Source organism: Protopterus annectens, chromosome 9.part0 (assembly GCF_019279795.1).
Source record: "Protopterus annectens isolate FY-2018-M chromosome 9.part0, PAN1.0, whole genome shotgun sequence".
Lineage (NCBI taxonomy): Eukaryota > Metazoa > Chordata > Ceratodontiformes > Protopteridae > Protopterus > Protopterus annectens.
The window spans coordinates 1,387,199,563-1,387,221,281 of NC_056743.1; the positions used below are offsets into that span (position 1 = coordinate 1,387,199,563).

Consider the following 21,719-nt stretch of genomic DNA (forward strand, 5'->3'; position numbering starts at 1 on the left):
TCGGTATCCCAAAGAACTGAGGTAATTTTGGGTGTGTGATGGTTAGGAAATCAAGTAGGTCGTCGCTGAGGAGCCCCTCTGCCCAAAGTTCCTTCAGTGTGTTCTTGACCGCGAGGTAGGCTGTTGGTATGTGTTTGGTGTCTCTCTTTTCATAAAATGTGGGGCTGTTCAGCATCGTTGTGATCTTATGGTTGTAGGTACAGGTGTCTGTGACTAAGATGCCTCCTCTCTTGTCAGCTTTCATTACTCTCCTGCTACTGTCATGAACAAATGCATTGAAAGTTGTATTATATACAACTGTGAACAGAATATTAAAGTACCAACCAGGGATGATAACTTATTGGATGTTATCTGGTTAAACCATTGGACTAATTCAGGTTTTAAACTGTAACACCAACTGCAAAATCAGATCACTATTCTATTTAGTAGGTTCACAGATAAATACTGGGCTAATAGTGTCAAGACTATTACAAGCCTAGCCAATAACCAGTGGTCAGAATCAAACCCTTTACCTTGTATCTGTGAAGACCTTAACTGTCATATCAATTGTAAGTAATACTGAAAAAAAGACTTGAGAAGTTTGACTATGAAAATTAGAACTGACCATGAGAACCAGTTATCTGAGAACACTAAGATGAATCAAAATGTCCTATTCAATCATTTAAGATGTTTTAGGAAAGAAAATACCCCCCACACACACTCTCACACACACACACACACACACACACACACACACACACACACACACACACACACACACACACACACACACACACACACACACATATATACACACACACACACACACACACACACACACACACACACACACACACACATGCATTAGTGTTAAGTATGGGGACTCAGCTATTACAAATCCAGTTGAATTACCAGCTTTATTTGCTGAGAAATTATCACTTTTAAATGGACATTAGGATTCTGACTATAAGTTAGGTAGCAGATATGATGCTTGCCTGACTATTCCTTATGAGTTAGTTCCAAAGGTGTTAAGAGCATTAAAAAAGTGCAGCTGGAGGCCCTGATGGTTTAAATGAATATGTTTATTTTTGGCATAGCAAATGACTTGGCATCATGCCTTCAAGTACGCTTTCAACAATCACTGGAGGGAGGGATATGTTCCCAACATATAGAAGGAAAGAGTTGTTGTTGTTCCAATGCCCAAGGGATATATACAACAATCACGGGACAACTATAACTTCAATACCAGGTAAATTTATAATCTGATCCAGGGGGATATTGGACAAAGGACTAATATATGTCAACATGGTTTCCTTGTGGGAGATCATGCTTAATTAATCTTATCCAGTTTTATGATAATTTTGCTGAATGGATTTGGGCTTTGCTAGTAACGTTGTTTACCTGGATCTGGGGAAGACCCCATGACAGAATACTTGATATTATGTCACAAGGTAAAATGAATATCTAAAATGCATGCGGGATATCCTCGTGGCTATCAGGAAGGAAATTCACAGAGAATAGAGCATTATTTTTCCAGAATAAGAAATGTTGATTTGGGGATCCCCTGAGATCTGTTCTTAGCCCTATTTTGTTTGGGCTATTGATGTTTGAGTTCCTAATATATGATAGCACCCTGCTGAGTAAAATCGCCGATGACACTAAGGTGGAGGATATAGTTACAAATATGCACAATCATAATAAATTGCAAAATTGTCAAGATGTTTTATTCAGGTCAGTTATTAAAAATGGAATGCTATTTAATGCCAAGAAATGCAATGTAATGCATTTTGGCTCTAAAAATAACTGTTATCTTTATGCTCTGATTAATAAAAATTTGAACTTAGCAAGTTCTGTGTGAGATTTAGGATACATGGTTGACAAATTACAATGCTTTTTACTTTGATGATCATATCAAGACAGTGGCGAGGAAGTGTTGTGGTCTTTTATAAGACATCTTGAGGAATGTTAGTAGCAGAGAGAAAGAAGCCTCAATGCCACTTTGTACCTCTACTTTACAGCCTTTTGTAGAATATTGTAAGTCTTTCTGTTGTTATAATGTTTGCTATTGATACAAAAGAGGAGCCAGCAAACTACGGCAATTCAATATTTAATCAATTTAAATAATGTAAAAACATGAAACAGGAGCAAATAGCAGACTGGTTTTGACTATAAAAAGCACATAGCTTTCATCAATGTAATGCAAATAAATGGTTCCATTGCTCCATTTTATAGTTTAACATGTTAACAAAGTTATGCAGAAACCAGACACTGCAAATAAACTTGGAAAGTCTTCAAAGCAGTAACCACGTAGAAAATATGCCACCAACTCCGTTGGAAGGTTTAAATGTCTATTCCATCATAATTCCATCACAATTTGAAACCACATAAAACCATGAACGCCTTTATTAAAAATGTGCAAAAAACACCGCGTTTTCGTCTATTACTATGACTTTTTCAGATGACCAGTATATTACAACCATCAGTTCATTTATATGCATCCAATTAATTAGCTATCCAAAAGCAAACTTCTAGTAATTAATCAAATAAATAAATAATTAAAATCTTGATGTTAATTTACCAAAAGAAAAATAACTTACCACCCTAGCTAAAACCATGAATTATTGTATCAACTGCAATATTGTGTATTTATAACTATAGGCAACCATGTCAAAATTAAAATTAAAAAATTGAACAATGTTGTAAAAATTTAAAATAGATACATAAAACAATAAATAAACTGTATGTTAAAATCATTGTGCAAACCTATTTAATTTAATGAATCATGAGTGCCCTCTGGTGGCCAAACTAAATTATTTCACCTTATTGCTATAATTTGGCTGATCTAAGTTTTAGCAATGGTAAAATGGATATATTATCATTCAAGCCTGGATATTTACCGGCTTCCAATGTTAGTTGCCACCACAATTCTCTATATTCTATTTTGCCCTCCCAGGGTCCACCTCTGATATCACATTTAATCTGCTCAATTACTAAAAATGTATAATTGTATTCAGCACATGTCTTACTATGTTTGTATAGGTCATTGCTTTCCTTTTTTGTCAATATATCATACATGTGTTCATAGATCCTTCTTTTTAATCCTCTCTCTGTCTTGCCAATATAGAAGGACCCACATTTTTCACAGAGGGCTAGATAAACTATTCCTTTTGTTTCACAATTAAAATATTCAGGGCTATACACCCATCTTTTTCTACTTTCTAAATAGTAGCCTTCTTTGTTTAAAATGTAGATACATTGGCTGCAACGCCCACATTTGTATGTGCCTATTTTGTTCCTATTGTTGTTGTAATTATGTTTGTTTTCTAAAATGTTGCCTATACTTTGGGAATTCTTATAAATTATTTTTTTAGGTATTTTGGACAAATTTTCTATATCCGTAAAAGATATGAATTTTTCCCATTCCTTCAAAAATATTTTTTTGATACCATTATTTAACCCATTGTATTCCAAAATTAGTGCCTGCTGGACATCATCACCATTGCTAATCTTGTTGTGTGCATTACTAAACCATTTTTCATTTTCTACCTTTTTATTGTTATATATGGGTGAAAATCTATCATTCCTTCCTAATTCCACCTCTCTTCTTATTTTTTGGATGAAATCCATGGGGTAGCCTCTCTCCAAAAGCATGTTCTCAAGTAAATCATATTCTTTCTTAAAATCTATGTCCGAGCTTGTCATACAGCTACCCCTGACAAATTGCCCTTTAACTATATTTCTTTTACAATGCATAGGATGTGCACTTTGGAAATGTAAATATGAATTACAGAACGTTTGTTTTCTATATATTTTCATTTCAAATTTCTGACCCTCTTTATAGACTTCCAAATCCAAGTATACTAATTTATTTTCTGAAATTTTATGTGTAAATTCTAAAAATGTTGTTGTTTCCCTCATATATATTAGGAATTCACTCAATTTCTCTGTTCCAGCAGTCCAAAAAATAACCATATCATCTAGAAATCTTTTATAAAGAATCCAGCAGGTATTAAATTCTGATTTCAGTATACATTTTTCTTCCCAATTAGCTAATATTAGGTTAGCATAAGTTGGGGCACATGAAGCCCTCATTGCTACCCCTTTTATTTGTTGAAAGAATTCCCCTTTAAAATGAATAAAGTTATATTTCAAAACCAAGTCCATGAGCCAGATGTTGACCAATTTTTCTTCATGTGTCATTCCTTCATTTTCAGAAACTATTTCTTCTAACACCTCTTTTCCTTCCTCATAGGGAATTGATGAAAATAAATCCACTATATCTATATTGATAAATAGGACATTGTCCTGCCAGGGACAATCCCTTAAATCTCTGAGTAGATCCCAGGAATCTCTCAATATACTAGTCCTTTTTGTCCACAGCTTTTTTAATTTATTGTCTACGTATTTAGCTAAAGCTTGTGTTTTAGACCCTTCTGCTGAGACTATAGGGTGAAGAGGTGGGTCGAGTTCATTTTTATGTATTTTCAGCATCCCAAATATTGTGGGTATTCTGGGTTTGTCTACCTTTAAAAATTTGTATGTATTGTAATCAATCAGTTCCTCTTGTAGCATATCATATAGATCTAGATCAATCTTATTGTATGCTATATTTATTTCATTGATAGATACAACTCCATACTTTGTTTCATCCCACAACAGTGAATTCATTTTACTTTCATATATAATATTATCCATAAATATTATGCCTCCCCTTTGTCTGGTTACATAACTCTCACATCCCCATTATTCTTTATCTCATACAATAATTCTTTTTCTTTTTTGCTTATGTTCATAGGTTCATAGGTTCATAGGTTTATACTAGGCTATCTGCCCTAAGGCATTTATAAGCCTATTATATGAAAAATACTGTGCCCATTAGTTTGTTGTGCCTCTGTCCAGCAGTGACACAGAGATGATGATCTCCCATCCACAGGTCAAGATTTCTCTTTATGAGATGTTCCATTGGCACCTATTAACCCTCTCATGTTTCCTTATTCCCCCTCCATCACCCTCTCCAAGTTTTTCAATTGGGGGTGGAGGGGTGGGTTATAAGTGCTTTTTCATCTTAACTCATCAAAATTATAATTACTCTTTCCTGGGAACATAATACTCAAATTAACTTTCCTCAAAAAAAGTTCGATGTCTAACAAACTTTTCGTGACATCTCCTTTTTTATATGGTATAAATTTCAAACCTTTTGAAAATAGTTCAAAATGCTCCCTTTCTATATTAATATTACTAAAATTATATATAGAAAAATTATTCCATGTATTCCGATATCCATCTAAGGTAATTTCCTCAGTGGCTCTATCTGGGTGGGTTCGGCAGGTATTCCTTAAAATCTCCCCTTCCCCCTTCTCCCTCCTCTCCTTTGAAAATTTGCATGTTGTGGACCCTGCTTATTCAATAACCTCTCTGATCTATGCAAAGGTGGAAAAGCTTGGTCATATTCCATGTCTTCTTCCCTATAGGAATTCTCTTCTAGTTGGGGTTCAAAATTGTGCTCCTTATTATTGAAAGCCATATCAGTGTAACTATTAAAATTATTATGAGAATTTTGAGGTCTAGGGTAGCTAATATGGTTTTCATATTCCTTCATATCTCTTTCTAATTTTTTTATTTTTCTATTTATTAAATCATCACATTCTTTATCTATATCTTTCCTTAAATCATAGTACTTATTTTTTTCTTCCTGTATACTAAATATCAAGTCATCTTTGATAAACTGATCTAACACATCTATATCTTTTTGAATAACCTCTTGTATCCTGACATTTTCTCTAATCATCAATTTAAGTACATCTAGTCCACATTTATTGAATACCTCAATAAGCTCTTTATAAAACACAGTATCATAAACAACATTGTTAGGGAATTTATAAATTCGCAATCCCTTCGGTACAATTTCCCTGGAGATACATTCTCTTAAATATTCATTTTCTATCTCCAGGGACCTGAATTTATACATTAATTTGTTCAGCTGATCCAATTTATTTTTATATGTCCCATCGACTACATTTTGCTTGCCGTGGTTGTTAAAATTGAATTTCGGTTTTATACGTAGCCAGTCCTTAGTCTCTTTATAAGAATTAACGTTCACAGTACCTGCAACTATTGCCCCCTCGTTATTCCTGTTACTTTTATCAGCACTTCTGCTCCCAGTTCCACTGAAACCTGGTCGGAGAACATTCGGAGTGGATTCTGGATCAAAAGTTCCACTAAGGTCACCGACGTCAGTTGGTACGCCAATAAGCTCCCCTTGTCCACCATTTTGCGGTTCTTTTTCCTGCACTCCATTACCAGGTACTTGTATGTGGGCTAGGTTGCTGTATATCCTGACAAGGGATTGGCTAAGAGGTGTGAGCATGTTTATCAGTTCCATGAGTTGGCCAATGAGTTTGCGGGTTTGGCCACCCTCGTCATGCCCCCTTGTATGTGGAGGAGGCGGCGTATTCATCTCCGCTCCACAAAAACCCAAGAAATACAAAAAACAGACACTGCAAATAAACTTGGAAAGTCTTCAAAACAGTAACCACATAGAAAATGTGGGTGTTGCAGCCAATGTATCTACATTTTAAACAAAGAAGGCTACTATTTAGAAAAGTAGAAAGAGATGGGTGTATAGCCCTGAATATTTTAATTGTGAAACAAAAGGATTTTAACATACAGTTTATTTATTGTTTTATATATCTATTTTATATCTATTTTAAATTTTTACAACATTGGATTTTGGATTGGATGCATATAATGAACTGATGGTTGTAGTATACTGGTCATCTGAAGAAATCATAGTAATAGATGAAAACGCTGTGTTTTTTGCACATTTTTAATAAAGGCGTTCATTGTTTTATGTGGTTTTCGAATTGTGATGGAATTGTGATGGAATAAACATTTAAACCTTCCAACGGAGTTGGTGGCATATTTTCTATGTTAACAAAGTTGTAACTTATTGGTCATTCAAAAATACACATTGAGACCAGGTGGAAATAAACCACCCAACTTGATGATCCATTTCTTTTCCTTGGTGTTTAATATTGTGTGCCATCCAGCTTTATTGGTCTTATTGCCCATGACTCTATCAATCTAAAATATGCATTCCTATATGTCACTGAGTGCTTGTATAGAGCATTGCTAGTCTTTTTCGTTCTGATATCACTGCAGTGTTCTAATATTCAGAGCCTTAGAGGTCTGGAGGTTTGGCCTACATGAAACGGTGAACAGGTGCATGTTGCAAGATAGATTACCCAATCGGTACCACAATTGGAAAAAAAATGGATGTTGTATACATTTCCAGTATTCTTACTGGTAAACTGCTTGGATTTGATAACCCTCTCACACTGGGTACAGTGTCCACAAGGGACACAGCCCAGGAGTAGATCGCCGGTCAGTGAAGTGACTCAAGTGTGATTCTAAATTTCTGCCTCTTTGAAAAGAGAAAAGGCATCTATCCTGAAGAAAACCCGAAAGCTTGTTATCTGCTAAGAGGATGTTCCAATGCCTTTGGACACTGTTTTGATTGAGTCAAACAAATGTAGCATTGCTGTGGAGGTGAATAATCCCACTCATTAAAGATTTTTTGAGTAGGCGCCTCACCAACAAGTATTTTTCTTATTAATTCAATGCCAACTGGGTTTGAAATTTTATGATTACTAGTGGCTGGTAATAAGGGTCATTGTTGTTTATTTCTTTAGGCATACACACATATCTGGGTGCATTCAATTTTCCTATATTCTGGGTTCTATATCCTTATATTTAGTTGTTAAAGCCCCACATTTCAAGGGGTGGGCATTGGTCCATAGTCACATGCATATATATACATATTATTATTGCAACCTATATTGACTATTCACTACCCATGGTTTTGACTAGGATATTACAGGGACTATCAGCGGATCGGGATGATCTGGGGATTTTTGGTTAGGACATACAACCAACCAGAACAATGGGTTGGAATCTTTAGAACCTGAAAATACATGTGATGCCTATTTTCAAAGACTAACTAAAAGTATGAGGTCTCTACGGACCAATATGAAGCACTTCAAAGTCTTTAAAGCCTACCTGACTAAGAGAATTTCACCCAGAGGTCTTAGGGTAAGCATACAACCCTTGGTGAGCAATATTGACACTGAATTGGCAGAAAAATTTGGCTACAGCTCAACAAAAAGCCTCCATGGGCTTTGTAGGGGTCTTGGCTGCTTATTAAGACCGAACTATTGATAAGGATATTATTAAGGTAACTAAGATGTGTGAGCAAATTAAGAAATTTGAAGGACAGCAATATTTTGCCATATGCCTTAACAAACTTAGCCAGGACTTACTTAATCTGGAACAGCAACTTAAAGAGAGGAAAATGTGCACGTTCCAGAGGGACTTGGGTGACTATGACAGGGGAAATCCATTTAGTAATAACAAACATGTCAGGTTTGAGAATGAAAATAAGAAGGTGGTGAAATGGAAATGACCCAGGTCAATCATCAAGAGACCCACCTAGTCTAGTTATGACACTTCAGGGGATGACTCCTCATCAGTCACAGACCTGGATACACAGCACACCCCAGACTCTCTGGTCTCCAAACAAAGCAATACACAAATCCCTTTAGGGGTAGACAGAGGAGGGCAGGGCTAAAACACTCCAAGGTTAGACAGTATGGAGAGACTACTCAAACTGATGATTCAGAAATAATTGTGTTGAATATCTCTTCAATACCTTTGTCACAAACTCAAATACTAGTACTGAATAAAGGGTTAAACTTCATACCTGGCTTTTTGTCTCTGAGGATACTCAGGCGCAGTGTATTATTTCCTTTTGTAAATTACTCAATGTAAGGCTATATTTTCAGTCATCTACTAATTCTGGCTATGAGGATGTTTTCAAATATCATAAATCCAATTTTACACCTCCTATGCATTACAATGTTCAAATGTTCTAAACCTGCATTCTCAAAGATCTACATTTTCACTTTAGGGAATTCCGAATCAAACATAACAATCTCTCAAAGATCAAACATAAGGCCATACAGGAATTGGAAAGTAATCAGGAATTGGTCATTCTGCCTGCAGGCAAGGGCAGGGAAGTGGTTGTGATGGACTGGACACAATGTAATGCCAAAGCGGACAGGCAACTAAATTATGGGTGGTACTATACATGTATGCCATTAGATCCAACCTTCAGGTTCAAGAAAGAGATTGATGAATTTTTGTTGTCTAGGAGGAGGGCATTATAACTGACACCACTTTATATCATTTGACTGTGTCTGATCCTATGAGCCAGTACATTTATTTTCTTCCTAAAATACATAAGGATCTTCACCACCCACCAGGCAGGCCCATTGTCTCGGATAGAGGCTCCATTACGGAACCTCTTTCGCAATTCCTCACAAAATATCTACAACCTTTATTAAAATGGGCTTAGTCCAGAATCCAGGACACCACAGAATTCCTACAAATTACCTTTGAGATGCAGTTGGAACCGGGATGGTTGTTATGCATTCTAGATGTCTCTGTGCTATACACCAATATTCCTCATTGGGCAGGGTTAGAAGCACTTGAATACTGGCTTTACAAGTTGGAACTCTATACACCGGGGTTCAACACCTTCTTGATCTGCCTTGCAGAACATGTTTTGACCAAAAACGTGTTGTATTATCAAAATAAATGCTATTGGCAGGTTCAGGGTACAGCTATGGGGGCATCTTTTGCCCCAATTTATGCCAACCTTTTCATGGCCGATTTAGAGGAACATTTGATTTACGACAACACATACAACATTTATTTAGAGGAAATTGACATCTGGAGATGATATCTTGATGAGTGCTGGTTAGTATGGAGATCTGATGAAGAATATCTAATGGAGTTTGTGGGGTACCTCAATGACAACAAATGGGGCATACAGTTCACAGTCAGTTATAACATTCACAAAATCACTTTTCTGGATGTTTTGATCACTAGGAATGCTGATCATACCCTTAGAAACAGACGTCTATTGAAAATACCCACAATATAATTCTCTTCTACATGCCTCCAGTTTTCACCCACCACACATCTCCAGGAACTTTCCAAAATCCCAGTTTCTACAGAAGAAGTGCATATGTTCACATCCAGCCACTTATGATCATTTTAAGGAGGACCTAATGACAAGATTCAAGGACAGGGGTTACAAAATGGGTAACATCCTCAATGCCAGTAATTGGGTATCTACACTAGATAGGAGAGATTTTTTGAGATATAAGAAGAAAAAACAGGGAATGAATCTGTGATTCATCTGGTAAATACATATGGGAGGAACACCGACATGTTATTAAACAGTGTCCAAAGGCATTGGAACATCCTGTTAGAAGATAGGAAGCTTTTGGGTTTTCTTCAGGATAGATGCCTTTTCTCTTTTTGAAGAGGCAGAAATTTAGGATCACATTTCAGTCACTTCAAACATAGTCCCAGGACCAAACAAGATCCTACACAAAGAACCTTGACTGGCGTTCTACTCCTGGGCTGCGTCCCTTGTGGACGCTATACCCATTGTGAGAGGGTTACCAAATCCAAGCAGTTTACCAGTAAGAATACTGGAAATGTATATGACGTCTTTTTTTTTTGCCAATTGTGGTACCGATTGGGTAATCTATCTTGCAACATGCACCTGTTCAGCATTTTATGTAGGCCAAAGCTCCAGCCCTCTAAGGGTATGAATATCAGAACCAAAAAGACTAGCAATGCTCTATACAAACACTCAGTGATGCATAGGAATGCATAGTTTAGATTCATGGTTATTGATAAAGTCATGGGCAATAGGACCAATAAAGATGGATGGCACACAATATTAAACACCAAGGAAAAGAAATGGATCATCAAGTGGGGTGGTTTATTTCCACCTGGTCTCAATGAGTATTTTTGAATGACCAATAAGCTACAACTTTGTTAACATGTTAAACTATAAAATGGAGCAATGGAACCATTTATTTGTATTACACTGATGAAGGCTTTGTGTTTTTTATAGCCAAAATCATAACCTGAGGATAATTGTAAATCCTTTTTTTTGGTCAGGTTATTTATTTATTTGTTAGTTCATCTTTATTGAACAGTGAAGGCCCAGCTTGACAAAGCCCATTTTTAGCACAGGCCCTTGAAGAAAAGCTCCGGCAAACATATTTAATCTACTCATGTCAAAACGATTCTTTTTACAAAGGTGCATTACATAGATCATTCTTAAGACATCTAGATGCAAACAGGTAATTATGTAGTGACATTATACAAATATAGAATAGATATTTCTTCTGTGGTGAAATTATACATGATATTAAATTCCAATTGTAAAACATTTAGTATTCAAACAGTCCATGTGCAATATATGAGACAAGTAGACATTAGATATGATTTATAAGGGTAATAAAGTTGCAATATTGATGTTAGAGGTAAATAAAGCTGAGATAAAGAGTATGAAACGTTAATCAATCAGTAGATAGTAGTTAAAGTTAGAAGAGAGAGAAACTAGTAGTGTATAATTGATGAGTTAAGGACAGTGGGAGGTATCAATACTAGAATACCTGGTTATGAGATAGCAGAGGAGAGTGTTAGAAGGAGATGGATAAAGTGAGAAAGTCAGAAAGAAATTGAAATGTGAAATGGGGATTAAGGTAGGGAGGGAAGTGAGGAGTATTGATAGAAAGGTTTATTGTGCAGAGGGGCATGGAGATTACAAAAGTATAGGAGGTGTATGAGCTGCTAAAGGAAAATTGAGTTACCCTTGTGAGGAGCGTATGTATGACCACATGGGCTTTAGGTGTTGTTTTAGTAAGGGCTTGAAGGTGGAAAGTTGCATGGCCTGTTTTAGGTACATTGGAATGGTGTTTATAAATAACACCTAACATTGCTACTAACTTATTTAAAATGGCACCACTTAATTGGATCCAATAGATATCTCAAATATATTAGCTAACAAATTTAGTGCAAATTTCACCCTTGAGACAACTATACAAAACAGACATATTCCAAAAGATCTCAAACCCCCTATCATCACAATGGAACACTTGCTAAAGGTACAAATCCATCCTCCATGGGGCCTGATTACATACTCTGTACCCACTGAACAGCACTAAACATGTTCTGGTGGACTTGCTCCTACAGCTATTCAGCCTGAGCTTAGCCACTGACTCTGTCCCCAAGGTATCGGGCACAGTAGTTGATATGCCACTTCACAAAGGTGATCTGCATCATAGACCCCAGAAACTACAGACCAATTTGCCTGATGACCCTCATCTACAAGATCACCTAATGGATCATAACTGACCTCATATACTACAGTATTAAACATCTTTCAAGAGCGGACCACCAGCAGTTTGGCTTTTTTTAAGAATAAGTCTAATAAATCTGTTAAAATTATTTGAGAGAGTGACATAAGCCATCGACAATGATCATGCTGTCCGTACAGCATATCTTGACCTTACTGAATCATTTGATACCATACAACATGCCATAAAATTGACAAATAAAATGTGCTGCAAATTGATCCCTATGTAGTTAGGCAAATAGCAAACTGGCTGAGTGACAGAACCTACACAGTCAGGGTGAAAGGTACATCCTCAGAGAGCAGGAAGATAGCCAATGGAGTTCCGTAGGGATCCATACAAGGATCTCTAGTATTCTGTAAACTTCTCTAATCTCTAGGTTAAACATGGGGATCTCTCTTTAACTTCACTGTTTATGATTGCAAACTAGTATGATAGGTTCCTAGGTTCCTAGGTGTGCAATAAGCTAACGAATCTTGAGCCTATATAAGCCTAGCCCAAGAAGATTCCCTGGCATCATGCCGCCCAAAGTTAGTTCCCAGTGCCCCTGTCAAGCAAGGCCACTGATGTGATCCCCAGGGTGAACTTCCTATTGCCCATCCATTCATCAAGATTTCTCTTAAAGAGGGCCAGTGAAGTGCTCTGCTTGACTTGAATGGGAAGTTTGTCCAGAGTATGAGAAGTCTCTGGGTTAGGAACCTGTCCTTCCAGCATGTTCTGTTTATTGTGGTAATGAGGTGTAGGTCCCTGGAGTGTGTGGCATGGAGGGATTGGGTTTTCTTTAGGTGTAGAATATCTAGCAGCTCTGGGTCAGACATGGCTTTATAGGTCAAGCAGAGATCGCCTCTAAGTAGGCGATAAGAGACAGAGTATATCTGGAGATGTTTGAGCCTGTCTGTATAGGACATGTGTCTAAGGCCTAAGATCCTCTTAGTGAGGTATTTTTGTGGCCATTCCATTTGTTGTAGGTGTCTAGTGAGGTACATACCAAATGAGGCATTGTATTCTATAATAGGTCTATTGAGGGATGAGTAGAGAGGGATTATGACCTCTTTCTTCCTGGATGAGAAACATTTTGTAATGAGATGTGCCACATAGAAGGACTTTCTGACTACAGTGGCAATGTGGTTATCAAAAGAGAGGTTGCTGTCAACTTGTGTCCCCAGGTCTCCTATCACACCTTCAGTGTTTGGTGGACTACCGCCTATGTGGTAGTTCATGGGCACCGAATTTTTCCCAAAGGGAATGACAATGCACTTTTTGGCATTGAGCTTAAGGCTATGGTTCTGGCACCAGTCATTGGTGTCACTGAGGCCATTTTGTAAAATGTCTACGTCATTTGGAGAATCAGTAATGGCTCCCAGTTTGTAATCATCTGTGAAACTGGTCAGCCAGAGTCCCTTTGTGTTGGCTTGAACTTCAGAGAAGTAGATGCTAAATAGAAGAGGACCTAGGACCAATCCCTGTGGGACACCACTTGTAACTCATCGGTAGCCAGATTTGGAGTCCGCTACTTTCACAGTGTGGGTTCTATCAGTGAGCCACTTGGCAACCCATTTATGACATAGGGGTTTGTGCCTAGTTTAGTGAGTCTATCTATGATTCCTGAGTGAGGGATGGTATTAAAGGCCTTGGCAAGATCTAGGTAGGCTGTGTGAACTACCTTGCCCTCATCCACATTTCTGGTGACAGACTTGAAGAAGTCTATCAGGTTGAGCAGGCATGATCTACCTTTCACAAACCCAAACTGTGTGGGGTCCAGAGTATGGAGATTCCCTCTGTCCTTATTTATAAGGTCCATGATGATGTGCTCCATAGCCTTACATATCATACTCGTCAGGCTAATGGGGTGGTAGTTCCCTAGGTCTGTAGTCACTCCCCCTTTGTGAAGTGGGATGACCATAGCAGTGCACCATTTGGTAGGAGCAAATCCTGAAATGAGGCTGTGATTGAACAGGATACTCAGGTGTGGTGCCAGTTCACTTTGTAATTCATGTAGAGCACAGCCAGGGATATTATCAGGTCCCATGAAAGCTGTATTCTTGGCTTTGGACAGTGCGGTTTTTACCTGTGTAGCCATAATAATAGGGACTTGGCATTCCTCAGGTATTGTGATAGGCCCTTTAGGGGTGAAAGATGGTTAAAGTTCGCAATGAACCTGTTGCCAATATGTTGGCAATATCAGTTGGTTCTGTATATGTATTGCCATTGTGCTGTAACTCAGAGAAGATCTGTGTATGCCATATAGATTCTTGACATAACTATAGAATGTCTTGTGGTTGTCTTTAGAATCTGCAGCAGTTTTGTTTTCATAGCTAGCTTTAGAGGATTTGACAATGGATCTCAGTTTTTTGCTGAGGCTGACAGGGGAGTTTTTCCAGTCTTGGGATTTCACCCATTTCTGCAACAGTTTTTTCCTTCTGTTGTAGAGTTTTTTTATGGTGGGGGACCACGAGATTGGCTTCCCTTTTTTTGGAGGAGAGCGTTTTGGTTCTGCTTGGTATGGCCCGTTCCATGCACTTGTGTATGTGCTCATACAGTGCATTGGTGTATGATTCAGTCATGCACCTATTTTCCATTTGCATGGGTGTCGTGAAGTTAGCCACCTCTGTTTTTAGAAGTCCAAAATTGGCTTTGGAGAAGTTTTTACAGTGGTTTCCTTTGGGGGTGAGAGTGGGATGTGGATATCTATGGTGATTAGCTTGTGGTCAGATCTGACCAGGGAGGAGTTGATTACTAGTGTAAAGCAATGATCGCCCATGTTAGTAATGACCAGGTCAAGGATATTTCTACCCCTGGTGGGGATAAGAATGAGTTGTCCCAGGGCGTTGGAATTAATGAATTCCAGAAAACGTTGAGCAAGTGTGTTGGTACAAGAGTAATTTTCCCAGTTATTGGAGGGGTAGTTAAAGTCTCCCAGTATAAGGGTATTGGGTTGTACCCTAATATTTTCCAGTGCATTTAGGAATGTGGAGTGGTAGTCTTGGGACATGATGGGGGAGCTATAGCAAGCTACAACTTGGATTGCAGTTTTACCCAGTGTTAGTTGTGCCTGAAGTATCTCTGATGTGTTATGTTGGGCTACTAGTCTGGAGGTGTGCATATCCTTTATGAATATGGAGACACCACTGCCTTTAGTGCTTTGGTACAGGTTTAGGGGCCAAGAGGTTTGGTATGAATTATAGCCTGGTAGTGCTGGGATGCTCTCCAGAGCCTTGAACCTAGTCTCGGTCACTGCACAGATGTCAGTGTTCTCCATTTTAAGGAGTGCTTCGAGTGAGTGCATTTTGAGATTCAGACTTCTAGCTCTGCATAGCATAACCCTCAGATTTTGTTTGCTTGTAGCTGTTATGGTGGTAATTTTGTATAGGCAAGAGCCTTGGCCAGTATCCTCAAAAATCCCCTTCTAACATGCAGAAGCTAATACTTGAACTTACACATATTAATAACTGCTCCACTGAAAACAGGCTAAAACTAAAATGGAAATAAATCTAAAATTGTCACAGCTGGTAAACAGTCCATCAGCTCAGCTTATCTTACAGACAGCACCCCACTCCAAAACAAAGATGTTTGATAGACCTTGGAGCATGGGTAGATAAATCCCTTTTCCTTGATCATCATATTGCAGCAGTGGTAAGGAAGTCCTTCTATCTGGTACAGTTGATTGCAAACAGTATCTATTCAAGCTCCACAGAAGTCCATATCCATCTATATTCTGCACTGATCAGGCACATCATATATTATAGTTCCCATTTAGGATGTATCATACTAGACATATCAGGCAGTTAGACAGACCTCAGAGGTTCCTAACAAAAACAGATCATGGCCCTAAAGGACCGGTGTTACCAGGTGATGCTTGAGCATCTCTGCCTGTATTCAGTATTCTATAGACTCCCTAAAGGTGATTTGTAACTTCTTTTTTGGCCATTAAGGATCTGACAGTTCAAGACCTCTTCTATCTAAACAAACAAGTCCAAGGCCTCTTATATCTCTATAAATCAAATAATCAAGTGAGCACTAGTATCAGAGGGCTGAATTTGCTTCAGCAAATAAATCACTGTGGAGAAAGAAGCTTGTCATGCAGTGTCTATCCCTTCTCTCCAATAAACTGCTGCTCCTGATCAAGCAATGTGACACACTGTCTTCTTTTAAGAAGGTGTTAAGCAACTGGATGGGCATCCACAAATTCTCCCCTGATATGACTAGTCTGTTGCTCCTTGAAAAGGTCTAAATGGGGTTACTGGCAAGGAGTGAATGCCCACATGGGCCAATTGCCTTGTATTGTCTATGATTCTATGACTTGACCTTTGAAGGATGGTAATCTTCAGCTAGTACATCCAGCTAATGAGTGATGCTTGACATACAATCTCCATCTCCTTCCTCTCAAATTCTAAGGACAAATAAGTGTAAAATGCCTAAACCTGGGACCACTGCTTCCATTAGCTTTGTGTAACACCTCTCATGCAAACACAAGTTTTTCAAATTAATAAGAGATTTGGTCCATCCATCTGAGACCCATTTCTGGTGAGAATGTCAGATCCACTACTTTAACTTCTATGACCTGGTACCCAGCCTAAAGTATAAGAACACTCAGCTTCCCTTTTTTCACTGTTAATTATTCACTTGTTGATTCCTAACTTCTTGTCTCAACCCTTACCCTAATGCAGAGTTGTGAAGCACGCTGTTTACTTTGCTTCCACCTGCTATTTGTATTACCAGTTCCATGACTTTTCCTGACATTACTTCATATTTTGTTAGTCTTATTTTGTTGTACATTGTAGTTCTTTTTTTTTTACTCAGCTAATGGGTATGGCATGGTTCTGTCCTTTCCCATTGTTTCCTGTTCCTTCTGTTGGTCCCTCTTTTCGAATGTATTTCATCCATGCACCTAGATCTGAGCACTGAAGGTGGCAATGGATATAACAGTTATATATGACCCCAATGAATGTATGCAACTTGATTTTACCTGAAAAGGGTGTTTTCTAATCTAACTACTACAGATCTCACCACTCAGGTATTACAGTCCCATCTCTACAACACTGTTTAATTTGTATGTGCTATTGTGAATTACAGCACTGTTTTGACACTCATGCAGCTCAGATTCAGTTTTTGGAAACTAAATACAAAATACAACTGTCCTATATATCTGTGGTCAGAATAAGTGGAGCGAACAGTATTCCCTCAATAAATATTCAAGCCAGACTAGTTTCTGAATGATCCTGGGTGTGGAACTCCTTTTCTCCTTTATAAGCAAACAATAAGATTTCCCTTTGTCTTTGGACAGGAGTCCAGTACGATATAGTTGCACATACCTCATGGTACAACAGATTCTGGCTAATGTGTGAAACATTCACGCTGAGGTTTCACTGTAGGCCATTGTTGTTTCCATGTGACTGTCTACTTCTGTTTGAACTGAGCCTTCTCTAATGTTTTATGCATCTTACCTATTCCATTTGGCAGACTCTCTCCGCAAGTCCCATAGGAATCTGTCTTGGTTTAGGTGCTATAGCACCAAATTCTCTCTAGCATGACTTGGATCACATCTTAATTCAAGCATCTTTGTAGTAAGACAGTATGGTATTATAACTGCCTCAAGTGGAAGTCTCTGCAATCCCAGTAACTCTACCTTGTATTCCTTCTTTTCACATTCTTCAAATTCTTGTCATTGGACTCATTATAGAACTGTGTCATGGCGACATCTGTTACAGCTGCAACTAAGCATTTTAACAAGTTATCTTTAGTTACTAAATTGACATTTTGGTTCCCTTGTTCATTTTGCCTCTCTCTATTTGGTGTGCCTTAATTTTAACCTGTGCCTTAAAACACATCACAGAAAATTAAGATAATGACTTGTTAATGAGCTGCTTCATGTAGTCTAGGGTTTGATTCCACACCTGTTATCTTAGTAATAAGAAGAACTACAATGTACAACACAATGAGATTAGCAGAATATGAAGTAATGTCAATATGGGCAAGTCATTTAACAAGACAGTGTCCTCAAGCAATTGGGAAATTGGGTTAGGCTCCTGAGTGGTTTCCTGGACCACATGTCTAGAAACTACATGCCAACAGTTGCCTCATGCATAAAAATGCTCACCTTCTTCTGTGGTGATAACCTTTTCTATGGCGATGTAGCTTCTTTGTCATCAGACATGTAAATAATCATGCATCATTCCTAATGGACACTGTCACTAGCATCGTTCCTAATGGACACTGTCACTAACAATGTTTATACACTTCTTCTTGCTTCCTAAGCAGCCTCAGTTAACACTAGTATTTCCACCAATTGTTGGGAAATATAACCAACTGCCTCACAAGTGCCCTTCAGTCCTGACTAGTGTCATGTCCAGCCACCACACTACTGCCCTTCAGTCTTAACTGGAGTCATATACAGCTGCCTATTTTGCCTGTACCTCTCCCACCTCATAATATCAAAGTCATCCAAATAGGTTTGTATGAGGATTTAAGAACCCTTCATCTTTTACACATCAATGATTTATGTCTTTCTCCTATATCTAACAACAGTGCTCTCCCCTATATCTAAGGAATCCTGCTGCTGGAAGCCAGCATGCATTCTGTAAGATTCATACAGATTTATTTTTTATGTGCTGTGCATGACCTTCACTTAGTCCTTCAGATGTTACAAAATTTCTGTAGTTTTCTTCCATTTAACAATTTTACTAGATCATGTGGTGGGTGCAGAATAACATCTCCAGACACAATAAAGGGCTCACTGGCTTATGCAAATGTGTGTGTACTAGGGAATTTTTGCTATTATGAATTTCTCTTATTACTAAATCTTCCTTAGATGAATAATAAGAATTAAGTCTCAAATTCCATTCATGATTGTGGTAACAATAGCATTCTTCAATTCACCTTCTCCAGGAGGATGCATGTAAAGCACTTTTAAATACCTCAGTAACATCAAGGATAATATATCTGATAGTGCCCATTTGTTATGTCAGTATGCATCCTTCTCATCTAAATGCCATGTGATATTCTCATAAGATCCTGGACCTCTCAGTATTAACCACCGAATAGGCTCACTTAGGTGTACAAAGTCAAGAGTAATAATACAGTAGCCCCATTATTTTACTTAAAGGAAAACTCTACCTTCCAATGCTATTAACTTATTTTTTTTACTCTGTTTCACTTTGATGTTTAATGTTCAGAAGTTGTGAATAGCTTGCTGTTTTTTTTTCTTTTCTGCTTATTTCCCTGCTGTGTATCATGAATATTTTACGATTTTTTTATTCAGATCTTGAGTTGTTTCAGAAAATAATTTGTCTCAGCCTGTATGACCTAAGCCAGGCAGCCGCAATACTGTAGTTTTCATTGTTGGTCACTGCCCACAGTTTTATATCCTAAGACTTTGTCTTGTTTGGGTTGATATAATGCTGTAAGAATCTAATGTGAATATCTTGCAAAGAGTTAGTTGCAAAAAAATTCTTCTTATGAAGAACAGAGATGAGTTGTCCTGGAACAGTTCATAAACAAAACGATGAAACTATTGCTTTTATCCATTTAACTACATAGAAAGCATAGTATCAAAACTTCAGGCAGTTGTCTTTTGTCTTATATTAACTCTTTCATTCACTACTGAATGAACAGAGGTGACAGCTTTCACACTTTTCAAGAATATGAATGACTGAGGTGCTGGAATTTTTTTAAAGGACTATGTGTTTAATTGCACAGCAAAGCCTTGCTTTTTCACCTGTTTTGTATTGAAGAAAATGCAAATCAGCCTAGACAGGTATTTATCAGAACAGAGTATCCAGTGATGGTTGTAATAGTATGATGCTATGCAATTACCCAGATAGGCATTTTTGTGAAGTGAGATGAAATAATAGACAGAAAATAATGTATTTATGATACTCAGCCAATGCATATTATAAGGGCCAAGGAGAACAGAAAGGGACTGAAAAACAAAAGCCACTTAAGTGTGGTAGTCCTGGTGATGGTCATTTTGGGGTATAAGAAAAGATAAAAACAAATCACAGTGATTCTAGTGCATTAGTAGTATGCAGAATATGAAGTTATGATAAAATATATATAATTTCATTCTTAGGATGAAGATTTCTTTTAGCCTTCATGGAGTAAATGGCCTTGTTGTACCCAGGATAGCTGATAATCTTTTGCAGTCCCTGAAAAATCATGGATGCTAGACAGCAACCTTCATTGTTCCCAGCTGGACATTATGATAGCTGACCTAATAATCCATTCCTACTAGAATTCTTGCATACACATAATAAAACCTCTACAAGTTCCTTGCAGGTTTTAGAAGCAGTGGGCATGTTATCATACTGCCACACAGTACTATCAAAGTGTTGGACATTAACTCTGATTGCAGCACCACTACTGCTCTATGAAAGAGTGCCATGCTGTTATAAAATTTTTCCTCAGTCTGCCAGTAAAATACTTTTAGGACTTCTGTGTCTGTTGCAAAAGTCCGCAATTCATGTTTTAATGTTTTGCAGATTATATCTCTTGAAAAGAATGTAGTTTAAAACTAAAGTGTATTCTCTGATTCTACTTAGTAAATTAGATCCTTGACTTGTGACAGGATTAAAGGCCGTCAAGAAAATATCAAAAAACGTAAATGCAAAGCAATCAGAAACATAAGTGTAAATGATACATCAGTGTAGTCAGAGCCAGTCATTACAGTAATTTTATCCCTTTGGCCAGCTCATCACTTGGCATACCTTTTTTGGTAAGTTGCAGAAATTAATGAAACGGAAAATTGCATGCACTAAAGAAAAAGAGCTAAATTCACTTCCATAGCTGTCTACAGTGTCATCTGACGGATATAAAAGTTGTGTGCTTTATGTGAGGTTATGGATTATCGTTTTCAGAAGTATGGCTACTGAAAAAAATAGCTGTCTCAAGGAAATGGAAACACATGTAGACTTTGTTAAATTACATCACTAATCTTTTTGAATGCCTGGATGAGCAGAAACATATAAACCGTGGAGTAACATTAGGACTTCAGGACTGCCTAGAAATGTAGAAATATTATCACTATGCTTTTTACTTTTACTCACTGTCTAGATGAGATGTTTGTAGGCCCTGAACTTTTAGATATTGTATTACAGCATTCAGGATACCCACAGTGAATCTTCAGGAGGGAGGCTAAGAAATTATCCAGTTGTGAAGAGGAGGAAACAATCTTGAGATGGCATTTACAAAAGGATGTAATAAGTACCAAAACATGTTAGATTTGACAACAGTTATTTTCTAACATTAGCAAGATGTCAAGAGTTTTTTTCTGCCCAACAACACAGATATTAAAAAAAGCAAAAGCAAAACATTCTCACCTACTCTTTGTAAGTAGAAAGATGTTTGCATATGACAAGAGGAAACAAAATTCTGTACTGGCTTCTTTAAAACTGCTCTGGGCTATATGACATCCACTATTGTCATACATAAAAAAGTAACCACAAAGCACCAAAAAATTGTTGTCAC

At 37.6% G+C, this 21,719-nt stretch overlaps 1 protein-coding gene across 1 annotated transcript in view; it reads left to right on the top strand.

The window, feature by feature from the left end:
• LOC122812082 (uromodulin-like) overlaps window positions 1-21,719 on the top strand; it is a gene marked incomplete in the record, with an annotated part of 518,790 nt that overhangs the window by 129,909 nt on the left and 367,162 nt on the right.